A 13,659-nucleotide genomic window follows, 5' to 3' on the forward strand; every position below is an offset into this window, starting at 1 on the left:
GAGGGCCAGTCAGGGCAGCAAGAGGGGCGAGTATCCTTCGAGGGGACCCAGTATGTCACGCCCAACAAAGTTTATCCTCTATAAAGGGATGTTGATGGCAGCAGATGAAGTGATTTTTCTGCAAGGACACAGTTGACTTTCAAAAGGTAGCAAGTGCTTTCTCCAAGTTACTCAGTTACACGTTCCAAACTCCCAAACTACACAAATCTCCTGAGAAAATGCAAGTCAGTCAGAGAGAAATCTTGGAGCTACTTCAAACGTTTTGCCAATAATTCATGCAATGAGATTAAAAAAGCCATTTCTTCCCTTGCCAAGTACACAGAGACCAGAGTGTTCTCTATTGTGTAGGAACATCACAGCATGTAGCATTTGACAAGGAAAGGTCACTAGGGAGGGGCCACAACTCCTTTTTTAAGAGGCTGCTATCAGTGTCCTTTGGAAAAACTGGTTTTACTCTGTAGCAAAAGCTGTAATTGAATGCCCAGCTAACTGGGCTGAAATACCTGCCTGTGGTTTATTTAAAAGAGACTCTGTTGGAGGGTTCTCTGCTTTCTATCTGACCTGGGCCTAATCTTCCAGTGGTGTAAATCAGCAGACAGCCATTGATTTATCCTGTTTGAGTACTTTAGTGCTCTAGCACTACACTGCAGCATGGGCAAGATACCAGGCAGCAGAAATGAACTGAGAACAGAGGCTCAGGTTCAAAGGAGTCTTAGGGTATGATAAGCCTGATTTCCCCAGATTTCCAGGGACCTACAGCATATTTTTCAAGGGAGGAAGAAAACTACTGGAAATTAGCCCTTAGTCAGATGATATAGTACAAAGAAAGACAGACATTAGGAACCGCAAGCAAATGACTATAAATCTAGTGATGCTTCCCAAACTACTTCTTCATCCATACTAGTGGGTGAGTGAGGAATGAGTTCCAGCCACAGTAGATCATCTAGTATGTATATCACTTTCCTCATTCTCTAACACAACTGTTGTGGCCCCACAAAAAAAAATCAGCCACAGCAAACAAGCAGGCTGCTACAAGACATAACACAAAGAACTTTTCTGGAAACACAGAGAATACCTCTGAATCCTATGCCATGTTTACGGGATGGGATAAGAGATTTCAAAATACTGTTGGAAATCTTTGCCAAAACACCCCTATGATGTAAGGTCAGGTCCTGAGATATCACACAGAAACATGGATCCAAAAACCCCTCTAATTGTAGTCAAAATGGAGCCATTTCATCATGACTGATTTCATTGTGTCATTGTCAATTTATCCCATGAAAAGTGAGAGATGACCCTCAGCCCCCAGGGAGTTCAGAAAATGCTGTGAGAGTGTAAGGAACATATTGGGGGCTCTGTAAATACCACTGGAAGCTGTCTGCAGAAATCCCACAACAGTCTCAGAAATAGACCATCCTATCAGTGAAACACAATAGCAAGACAAAGCCAGGCAAGCAGAGCTATTAGAGGATCCATGGAAGTAAGAATGCAGGAAATACTGGGCTGTCCAGCCAGTGATCTGTCTAAGCCCATAACCTACCGCCAAGAGAGACTATAATTCAGGGGAAAAAAAAGAAAGAAAAAACCCAACTCTGCAGGAGGTAATTCTATAACAAGGCACAAGTAACAGGATTTTCATGCAACTTCCTCCCAGTCACTGGTAGTTTCCAGCTAGCTCCTCTACAGAGAAATCCCATCCCAGATTTGACTGTACCTTTATAATTCAGGATTTGTTCCTCATCCACCTGAAATGGCTCATCTCTGTTTGCAACTTTCCAAGATCATGGCCTCATCAAATCATTGTGCTGCAGAGTTTCATCACTAACAGAGCACTAGGCTGAAATAAAAACCAAAAATCCCTTTTTTTTTCTACCAGTGGTGAGTTACTGCTAATTCAATTTCAGTGGCTGCCAATCACTGATTTCTAGAGAGGCCCACAAAAGGCTACTTGTTTTGTTACCAAGCAGACAGGAGACATTCTGGTTGTCATTAAAGAGCTTCCAGGAAATGGCAGGAGAATTAGAAAACCCGATAGCAATAGTAGGATGACTTCCATTTGTGTGTGTATGGAGGGAGAGCCTGGTGACTCCAGTTGACAGTATGACCCCCTGGCATGCAGGGAAGGCCTGTTTGTCCCACAGCTTTGAACAGAATTAACTGATGGAATTCGATCTCACTTGTAAACCTAATGAGCTGGGCTGATACTTGGATGCCAGTAAATCCCATCAGCTTCTCTGATGGTTACAAAAGAGCCACTTCTCCCCTTGAATCAGTGCAGGTTATGCAAGTACTTTTTCCACCAGCATCTGAGCACCCTGCTCATCACAACTCATCTTGGGAGGTTATGGAAATGTTCAATGGAAATACCCATTAATATATTGTAGAGAGCAGCTGAGATTCCTGTGAGACAGAAAATTCATTAAAAAGTAGAATTTTCGCTTTTGGGGGGAACTTCTTAAGATGCATTGCAGTGGAAGAAGACATTGCAAGACCATTCCTGAAGAGTGTAATATGATGTTTGCTTTCTAAAGATCATTGGTGGCAAAGCCCACCAGGAAGCCAATGAAATTTGAGTATTTATGGCATTTTCTTGTCCCTGTTGGCCAGAAAATTTCAAAAAACTAAACACATCAAGAATCCCATTTGATGGTAAAATAACAAAACCACCAACACCAGCTTGTGACATGCTGCAAAATGGCAAAAGCATCAGACCTTGTGTAGAGAACATGAAGTGGAGAGAGACTGAGAAAAGTCTGTGGAAATACAAAGAGTCTGCCTTTTTAATTTTGCGTCTGTGGATAACAGCTCGGTGGCTCCAGCAGGTTGTGGGACCCACAGTGCACATAGGGAAGGACTTGCAGAACTCCTGGAAGACACCATTTATTATTCAGCTAGAAACACAGTTAACACCAGTGGGATTTGATCTCCCTCATAAATGTGAACAATTTTTACTTAGAGCAGTCAAGTGACCACTAGGGCTCCTTCAGCCTGTGGGACTACAGAGTACAGTTTTAAGCAGTTTTATTAACTTTACTTTAAATCACTTCCAGTACTGAGCCCCCTAAAGATCAAAGCTGTTCCATCATTTATACCTGGCAGGCAGTAAAATCCTTACGTAAATCTGTAAGTCCCCTTGTTAAGTTTAACATTCATCATTTAACATCACTTAGCAGCCAACCAGGGATGAGTGTGCCTGCCAGGCCCAGTCGGACCCATCTGCATCTTTGTAGCAAGGATCTAAGGCTACATACAAGGAGCCAAAGGCTTCATCTGGTATCTGCTCCTACAATAGACACAGAGGGGAGATGGCCCTTGGAGTATGCATCTCTGCTCCCCATTTCATCTGTGACCCCACAGTAACTATGTCTGAATTCCTTAAGTTAGTAGGAAATCTCAGAGAGACACAGAAAACATTTTGTGCCTAATGAGGCCTTCTTGGACCACAGTGTCATCAGACACTACCATGTCCTGCTAATGAGCTTCTCTCTGTGCAGTGTGGAGCTGCACTGAACTGAACTCTCCCCATAGGACGACATGCCGTGAACTGGCAGATTAAACTTTCCGCTGGACCAGGGACAGTTGCAAGGCACTGGGATGGCATCCAACTTCAGCTAAGTGGAGTAGGGATTGAGAACATGAATTTATAACCAGCAACCATCAATGAGGCGTAGGGAGCCATGTGTACAGCATACACTTGGGGAAGAAGATGGGGGACTAGAGAAGAGTTGATTCCACCTAATGTAGGGCAGGCAGGACATGAAAGGACCATATCCATCCACCAGAAAACAGTATGGGAAAATACAGAGGCAAGGCCATCATGCCTTAAGAAAAAAAAAAAAAAAAAAGACAGACAGAACATAGAGAAAACAAATACATCCAACTAATATTTGAAAGAAAGGCTTCCCCTTGGGGTTTAAAAAATACATCCTGTACAGTCAAGAACATTCACAAGGAGACCCAGCAGCCATGGACCATAGGGACCATAGCAGCAAGAAGGCAAATGGTCCATCCCTACCAGAAGACAAGCCTGGAATTCAAACCGTGATAGAGGAAGAAATAAAATAGGCAGATGTTTAGGTAGTGTGTAGTAGCAGGAACTACACAAGATAAGAGAAAACCTTGTGGATGGAAATATGGATTCTGTCCAGAAGAAAACTGCAGTTACCCAGCACAACAGTTTCTGTTCCCTTTTGCCTGGCACACATCTAGTTTCTGCAATGCATGTGCCAAACCATTTCTTTGGGAAACACTTTTTCCTGAAGTTTCCACCTCCTTTTATTTCTCCCTTCCCTCCTCCTTCCTCTCTCCCATTCTCCCCCTCCTCTCCAGGCAGAGACATGTTTCTCTCAGCTGCTTCTGTGCCTGTGACTTTACTGCATGGGGGAAGTCAGTCCGGAAGGTCACCTCTTTCATCAAGTATTCTATTTGCATCCAAAATTGTATGTACATGAAAAATGTGGTCGTGTGTTGCACCTAGCTGCAGACGCAGATGAAATTCTGTGGAAAGCCTGATGCACACTAACCTTTGCAGATGGTGCAGCTATTGCTGAAAAATGGATTGCTTAATAAAGCATATCATCCGACATATTTGCTGCTTGGCTAGCCAAATAGAAGTTGTTTTTTGCACAAATTTCCTTGTCAAATTTGTCAATGTTCATGTCATTTTTGCTTTAGGTCACAGAGCAAGGTGCAAATTCTTGGCATCTTTACTAGTTGCAAGCCAATTTCGGCTATTTCTAACAATGAAGTGAATTTCTCGGAGGATAAGACACTCACTTTGTGAGGAGAAAAGGAAAACAGCAGGAAGTGGATTTTTTTTTCCTGGGATCTTTTTGTTGTTGCTTTCTCTTTTTTCTTTTTTCTCTTTCTTTCTGATGGATAACATTTGCATTCGTTTATGGACCTTGTTAATTCACAGCAGAGAGAAAGAGGTCTTTTAGCCTGTTAAATGATTTATTTTGGTGGATTATTTGGTGCAAGATGCACACAGAATTTTGGTTTTGGTGCACAGAAAATTTATCCCTTTGTGCAGGAAAACTTTCATTCCTTTGGCACTGTTAGATGTGGAGGGCAGATGACTATCCCCATCCAACTATCTCCAAGAGTCATTTTTTAAAGTCTGACAACCTCTCCCTATTCTTTGACTCTGTCTACAGACACATTGTGTTTCCTTCTCAGAACACTGTTTCCAACCCTATTGCCTTCCCTCTAGATTTTAGACCTTTGTGCTACATGGTCCCTTCCCAGACATAGTGATGGCAAGCAGCTCTATTCAGAAGCAAAAATGAAGACTGACATTATTGTGTTTGCTATGATAACAACCTCATCTGGGGAGGGCTTTTCAAAAATACAGCATGCTGTTACTGCAATGCCCTGAGGAAACTACCAATCTCAGGCATTGGGGTGCAGCCCATCAGGAGAGCCACAGAGAACATAAGCAGAGCAGGTAAGCAAATATGGTGCATGCATGAAGAGGCTGAAGCCCCTGTTCAAGCCCTTCCTCCACCTCACGGCATGGCCAAGCCATATGAAAGAGGGCACTTCTGGGCCCTCAGTGACCCCTCAGAAGACCAAACTCTACTCCTGTGGTGGTGCTATGTGCAGTACTTGCAGCATGCACTTTGTAGTACAGAGCTCCACTTTCAGCCATCCACCCTGATACACCACAGTTTATCCATCCCTCTACAAGAAGGGCTGCAGTTTAGCTGTCAGGCATGGTATTTATTTTGCATTTCACTTTTTGTTCAGTACCTCAGCAGTCAGAGTGTTTCCCATTTGCTAGTAACAGATGCATTCCTCTCTGGGCTGTGCTATATTCCTGCAGCAATGACTTTTCTCTTTGGAGGATTCATTTCCCCCTGAAATCCCACCCCATACAAAGTGCTTTTTTCAAGTACAACCTTTTCCAAAGACGCACCACTTGCCAAGTGCATCCTCCAGTGATCTATTCCTATAAAACGAGGTCTTTACTGCAGGACACAAGCATTTGCCTCCCAAATAGGCTGCCCCTACTGCAAGCACATTCTTCTGCAAGGAACATTTTGTTTACAAGGTTTATTTTGTTAGCAGGTGTATTCCCACTAGTAAGTTTTCTACTGCACCATTTTTTTTAAAGGTCTTGTTTGGTAGCCAGATAGCTGAGACTGCCTGTGATAAAGCCAGCACAAGTGATTAATAGCAAAGTCTCTGCCATTTTATTATTAATAGCAGTGTGTTGACTCAATTAAATCCAGCCTGCTTTTTTTGGCAGGCCTTCGCAATTATACGTATCATTATGGGCTGCAGCCCAAATGCATCCTGGGAGTAGACCAGAACTCCACATTAACTTTTTCTGGCTCTCACTTTGCAGGTTGGCTACTGTAACATGTGGGCTATAACCAATCCGGGCTGCTTCAGGGATGGCAGAATAGAGAAAGAAGGACAAATGGCAAAGGTAAGGAGCACACCTAGAAAGGGCATGCTCCCCCACTGCCATAAACAGCCTGGCAAGCACATCCTGGATCCACCCCTCCACACTGAACCCCATAAACACAGTGTAATGTGTCTGGACAGTACCTGTGACCAGCAGGAATGATTTTCCAGCACACTGAGGGGAGTATTCAGTAACCTCTTCCAAAACAGACTTGCAAGCAGCTTGGCCTGGCTTGAAAAGGCACTGAACTGAGGTTCAAGCCTTTATTTTAAGATAGGCTCTAGCAACTTGTGTTTCACAAAAGTGAGCTGGAATACTTCAAGTCAAGGCACCTTGAAGAATGCTGTAGACATACCATAGCACTGGACTGCCCCTACCTTTTGAAACATCCCAGCTAGTCTTTTTGGGGAGGCAAATAAATTGTGGGACTAAGACATAAGAGTAGGATAAAGCCAAATTAAGTTTTCAGCACCGGTATGACCTCCGTGTGTCATTGCAGGTGAGTCTTCTATTCATACAAAGTCCTGGGGCACTTTCTGTAGTCTTCAAAATCAAGAGATCCATGAATCATTTAGACAATTTGGGTTTGGGAGCACCAAGCCTAGGTGTCAAAATGGTCAATGGGGAGGTGCAGAGACAAGGTTAGGTTGCCTTACCTCAGGTTTTGAAGCAAGTCAGATACTGGAGACCCTGGACAGTTGAAGAGCAGCACTTGTGGTTTTCTCATAGCCTTTTGTGACACCCCATCCATAAATGATGTCCTGTTAATCATGACAGAAAGTTCTTTTTAGACATGAGTCTCATTAGACTTATATATACAGCACCTAACACAATGAGAATCTGATCTGAGTTTTAAACCTTCCCATCACCCAGGTAACAAATCATAGTCATGAAGTGCTGGAGGAACAACCAGGTTTGGCCTCTTGCAAAAGGAGCATTTGCTGCCCAGCAGCACTGACCCATCATCATCCTTTGTAGACTGGGTGGGCTTCATTTTCCTAAACTCTGATAACCAGAACTAGCAAAAGTAGTTATATCTTGTAGCACATATGATCTACGACACCTCTCACTATGACTGCTGGATTTTTCTTCCCAAGTCCACTGCTCTCTACAGCTGTATATGTGGATTCTTCTCTCCAGTGGAGCCTCGAAATATCCCACCTTCCTGCAGCATTAGAGGAGATCACGGTAGCCACCACTGAAGCCCCACAAAAAAACAGTAGATCCCATTATCAACAGAGGGAGCTTTGCAGACTCTTTCCAGCTTGTGCTACTTCATCTTCCAGAAGCCCATTAAGACAGGAGGGCACACTATGCTTTCCATCCCAGCTTGGCCAGTCTCCATCCATGTCGTCCATCTGGTTTATTTGCTGGCATCAGACAATTCGCAGCTGTGGGGCTCTTGCTATACCAGGGTGGAAGAGTTTAAGCACTTGGCCTATAATCTCCTCCCAGTGCCTGCAATGCCTTTGTAGAAATTATTCTACTGCTGGACAAGGGAGTGCAGATGAGCTCTACTCTCTATATTCCCCTCCAGAGCCCTCAGTGGTTGTAGAGAAGACTCCGTTTGTAACCAGCCCTAGCCACTGCTAAAGCTGGTAGCTGCAGTGTGACTGAAGCACTGAATATAGATGACAGACCACATGTGTCCCACAGATCTATAGTCTGAGGAGGTCCTCAAGGAAAGTTCCCATCAGTCTGTGCAGATGCTTAGCTCCACACACCACTCTTGGCTGTCCTCAGACAAGGAACAGCTGGCACCCCAAAACTGAACTTTCTCTTGAGAAGGGAGGAGATGCATTGCTATTTCTACAGACCCAGATGGTGGGTGGCTTCCTTCCATCACCTCTCTTGCTTCTTTCTTTCCAGAGTGGGTATTTCCCAACCTAAGGTCAAGCTTTGCAGGACACATCTCCAGACTCTCACCTCCCTTTATGAGGACCAAAGCAGAATTTGCAAAGAGCGAATGCCTCCCCGATAAACCTCAGCAACACAAGCAAACACCATCTGTGGCAACATGGAGTTCAAGAACCCCCAATGTGCCTGGGAAAGACCCAGGGAGTTCTAGCAGGCAGGGTGAGATGTACACGTAAGGGTGGGGAAGAGGAGACCAGAAGGATTGATGGAAATATTTGGGTGTTTTGTACAACCTGTGTTTCCTCCCAGCCAAAAGAAGCTGCAAATCAATGGAGGCTTACAGGAGAGCCTCTCATAGCAGCATGACTGCTTTGCACTTTCCTGTAGCCCTAAGAAAGACAAACACCTCTGGTAGATGGCCTTCAGAAATCTCTTTAAATAACATATGCCCATCATGGACTAGGTGGACACAGCAGCCACATCCACACAATGACTAGACAATGCCACTTTGAATCTAAGACATTTGCTCTGTTCTTGTTTCAAGGAGAATCTCATTTTCAATTTTACATATATGTCACTGACCACCTATGAAGCAGAGGAATAGGACTTTTCTTGCAGGACATTATAAGCAATTCTCTTCCAAACATATATGCCTTTCCTGCTACAAGATAAATCAGACACAGACCTGACCCATGTCTCAAACATGGGAGAATGGGACTCAAGCACTATTCTAGAGAACCCAGTCAAAATCTAGCACCCAAAGTTTCATTATCTAGAGCAACATCCTATCTGATGCTCCAGATATGAGGCTACTAACTTCCACTATGACATCAGCATTTCCCTCCCTTCAAGCCTTTTTGCTGTTAAGGGGAATGCCAGACATTCAGAGAAGCCAAATTTCTCAAGCCCACTGGCCATAAATCAGAACGCTTATTAACTCAGTGAGTAAGTCTGCCTTCCTCCAGAACTTCCCTTAACCCCAAGAGGAATGACCACCAGATGGGACATGATCAGACATTTGCAAGGGCTGTCCCTGCCTCCCCAAGACCAGTTAGTGGGAACTGAGCTGTTATCACTTCTCTGTTATCAGTTACGTCAGGAGCTTCCTTGCCTTGTGGCTGAGGCTGCGTTGTACCAATGACTCACAGAACATAACTAAACCATGTAAAATGTCATCTCGTGTTTGCCATTAATAAGCTTTCAATTAATCGTACAAATTTCCAAGAATACCCCAAGCCTGAAACTCAGCACTGTGCTGCCTCAGCAGAGCCAATCAGGGCACTCCTAGAGTCAAGCCACAGTTAAACAGTTTTGCTTTCCAGGAAAGATTGCTCCTTTCCGCTGCAGTTGGGAAACCCCATCCCCAGCACGTGTACAGACCATATAGCCCCATACGGAATCAGACCTCCTGTGACTTTGAGAATCTCTGGAAAGCTTTCAGGCAAAGGTTTTATTTTTAAATACTACAAGCCTTGATTCAGCTTACTTGCTGATATAAGTTACCTTGAGGTTGATCAGCTGTAAAAGCAGGAAGACAAGAACTGGGGCTGTGTTTAGGAGGGCCGCAGTCAAAATAAAATGCATCCCAAATCACAGGTACTGTTGCAATGCCAGCTGACACCAGACCCTCCACCATATCTGCAGTTTTTCAGTATCCCATACATGCACATGCACTTTCCCATGTTCTCAGCACAAGTACACAGGAAACCACAGGCAGATTTAGATTTGCATGAAACACACATCAGCCTTTCTGAAGGCATATCTAAAAAGCATAGGGAGATAGCCTAGGCCATGTGTATACCTCACACATATAAAGGGAACCGCACGGAATGCACTGCTACCTACCCAGGCCCTGATTCCTGCACACAGCTCACCTTACCTGGAGAAGAGTATTCCTTTGGTATGCAGACATAGCAACTTAGTGTCCCCAAGGGCACGCTCTCCCACAGACACACAGAGTAAGGCATCTCCTTATTTCAGCCTCACTTGTGCAAATCCTTCTCTGTGCCTAGGGTCATGTGCGATTTCTTGCTGTTTGCACACATCTATGACCACAAAATACACAGTCTCTCGGCAAGCCAGCACACAGACAGACACAATCACAAACACACCACCCCCAGGAGGAGCTCCAGGTATTGAGAGGTCGTTCTCACTGCTCAGAGATCCTGTTGAATGGAATAATTAATTTTCTGATGAGCATGAATATCATGGAAAGGCAGCCGCCCGGATATGGTGGAATGTTTCCAGCCAATATCCATCCATTTGGATCCACTCATTCCCAGCTTCTGCTTGCTGCAGTGCTGATGGTAGCAAAGCTAAGCTTGCTGCACTGGTTGGGAAGGCCTTCCAGAACTGGCTGACTGGCCTGGATGGTAGAAGACAACTGAGCTGCTGTTTATAGCCCTCTTCTCCTTAACACCAGACACAGAGATCTTGCCAACTTCCATTCTTCAACCTACCACTTCCACATGAATTTAATTGCCCTGCAGCAGCCGCCCCCCACTCTGGAGCAGAGAAGAGAATTGCACAAGCAGCATTAGTCTTCTTGAACCTGACAGTCCTCCCTGGTGGAGAGTTAAGGGCAAGTCCCTTATGCAAGGACACTAATTACCCAGGCTACAAATCAAACTTCTGTCATCTGTCATCTCCCATCCTGGCTCGGCTTAAGCCAACTTGTTCTCCTCCATCTTACCAAGAAGGGTTAAAATGTTTGTGGAGAGAAACTACAGACCCTAACCCAAGGACACAGAGGAAAGGGAGCTTAGTGAAGGACAGAGGATGTTAGACAGTGGCTTGAATTTCACCCAAATGCAGAGGATTTTCAATCACAGAGCCACAATGGTCCTAAAGAGTTTGACATACAGCTATTTGCTTCTGTGAAAACGTTGAGCCAGTGTTGCTTTAGCATAATTGACCAGTGTAGGCAGCAATGGAAAGAATAAGTTTACCATTCTGAACAACTGAGTCCATTCCCAGCTCTGCCTTCAGGCTTGCATGCGATCAGGTACAGGTCACCTCAGTTCCACAGCTCTTAAGATCAACACAGAAATACTTTCAAGATCATCAAGAGCTAGGTTAAGACAGTGTCATTTGTCTTATAATAAAAGGATTCCTTGCTGCTGTAGCAAAAGCATGTGCATAGATGGCTAAAAACCTGCAGGCATGGTCAAATGCAGATTGCCAAAGACGTCTGTGTGCATCTATGCTCCTTGCATGGCACCACACATCACATCAGCAGTCTCTCTACACACCACACCCCTTCATTGCTTTCATCTTGGAATTTGTGTCAGGGAAGAAAATACCTGGCACAACTATTTCCAGAAGACCCAAGGCCAGGAACCTCACTGTATACTCTTAAAGGGAAATTTGCTGAAGATTTTTGTATGAGTTCAAGTCTGAGCCAAATATCAATGTAATAAAGTCAACTTTCCATTGTGTAGGTTGGGTTCTATCCCTTTTGATTCTGATCCCTTCCCAGTACACTTGGATCTTTGAAAATTTTAATCCACAGTTGTGATGCTTAGAAATACCATTTGTTTTTTACTGGAACTGTCAAAGTGACATACCAATGTGATGATGACCTAGTCAAAAGGTTGGGTCACCCTCATGCTAACATCACCTACCCAAGATAGAGGAGAGTAGATTTAGATTAAATGTTAGGAAGAAGTTCTTCACAGGGTGGTGAGACACTGGAACAGGTTGCCCAAAGAGATGGTGGAAGCCCCATCCCTGGAAGTTTTTAAGGCCAGGCTGGATGTGGCTCTGGGCAGCCTGATCTAGTGGAAAGTGCGCCTGCGCATGGCAGAGGGATTGGAACTAGATGATCCTTGAGGTCCCTTCCAATCCTGACAATTCTGCAATTCCCAACCCTGTGTGAAATGGCTGAGGCTGTTCTAAAACCCTGGGATTAAAACAAAACCCAGCAACAAACAAAACAAACAAACAAAATAAAAAGGAAAAGAAAACACACAAGTAGAGTTTTCAAGAGTACCAAGAGAGTTGAGGAGTGCAAGTCAGTGAGAGATGTGTCCCTCCACTACTTTGGAAGACTTCCAGCTCTAGGAGTGAAAGAAAATGCAGGGAATATATATGGCTGCTAGGCAAATGAAGCTTAATTTTCTCCAGCTCCTATTTATTCCTTGGTTTCACTGCAGAGCATTGATTTCACATTCCTGCACTTTTAAGATCCGTTTATATACAGGCACATATATTTCATGTGTAGACAAATGTATATTCACAGACCTAGGCATAGGAGTATGTTTATACATGTAAAGCAATTGGGTATTTACAAGCTCTTTCTAAGGTTATAATATACACTGCTATTATGAACTGCTTCATTAACTTATCAATCAGATTGTTTTCTCTCTTTCACCCCTCTTTCATGTTACTGTGTGCTGGAAGTGAAGCATGTGAGTTTGTGTCAAGTGTATTATTTCAGGCAATACAGACACACACACACACATGCACACACACCCAGAAATTAATCTGGTTTCATTGCTGGCTCCCTAGGAGCTTGGCTCTGGCCTACCCTCTGGACCTCACTAGGCATGGAGATGCCTTGCACAGTCATTTATCACCCAGCCCCTGGACAGTGGCGCTGGGGTCCACCGTTGCTTCCCCAGGCAGCCTTGCTGCTGCTCAGGAGGAGGGGCCTGCCTGCAGCATGTTTGCAGTTTGGAAGCACTGCTGATGGGCTAGTCCCCAATAAACCCCCCAAAAGTGCTGATGTGCTGAAAGCAGCTGACACTGATGGATCTGCTCTCATCTTGCCTTTCAGTCCCGCTGCAAGAGAAGAGAGAGAGGAAGAGAAACAAAGGCAGAGATTAACTCTTTTGTCACAGAGCTCTGCAGTTTTACAAGGCAAGATAAAGCTGCTGTCCAGGTTGGGTGCAGATGGGACCAGCTCAGCACAGTCTGTCTGATTCCCTATGGAGTCCAATCTGGGGGAAAAAAAAGCCTGAACTGCACAATGATTTACTGACAGGGCCAGTGCTCCCTAACTGAGCCTTACAACTTTCCTTGCAGTTGCAACCAGAGCCAGGGAGATCATGAGGGACACCTGGACATAGTCCTAGATAACCGGTTCTGGATGACCCTGCTTGAGCAGGTGTTGACAAGATAACCTCCAGCAGTCCCTTTCCACCTCAGCCATTCTCTGGTTCTGTGTTTCTCTCAGACCTGCACACCAGTCATTAATCCAACAACACTGCTTGCACTTACAGTGCTTTAAACACAGCACACTGTAGGTACACCCAAACAAATCCACCTGGTCTGATTAACACACAGACCGTTGAGGCACAACACACACTGCTCAGCCAGCAAGACACACCTGAGCCTACCTGTTGGTGTAGGCTCAATAAACCAGGACATCCAGGTGGATTCATTCTGTG

This window comes from Melanerpes formicivorus, unplaced genomic scaffold, assembly GCF_026170545.1.
Source record: "Melanerpes formicivorus ecotype bairdi unplaced genomic scaffold, bMelFor1.0.p_v2 SCAF_98, whole genome shotgun sequence".
Taxonomy (NCBI): domain Eukaryota; kingdom Metazoa; phylum Chordata; class Aves; order Piciformes; family Picidae; genus Melanerpes; species Melanerpes formicivorus.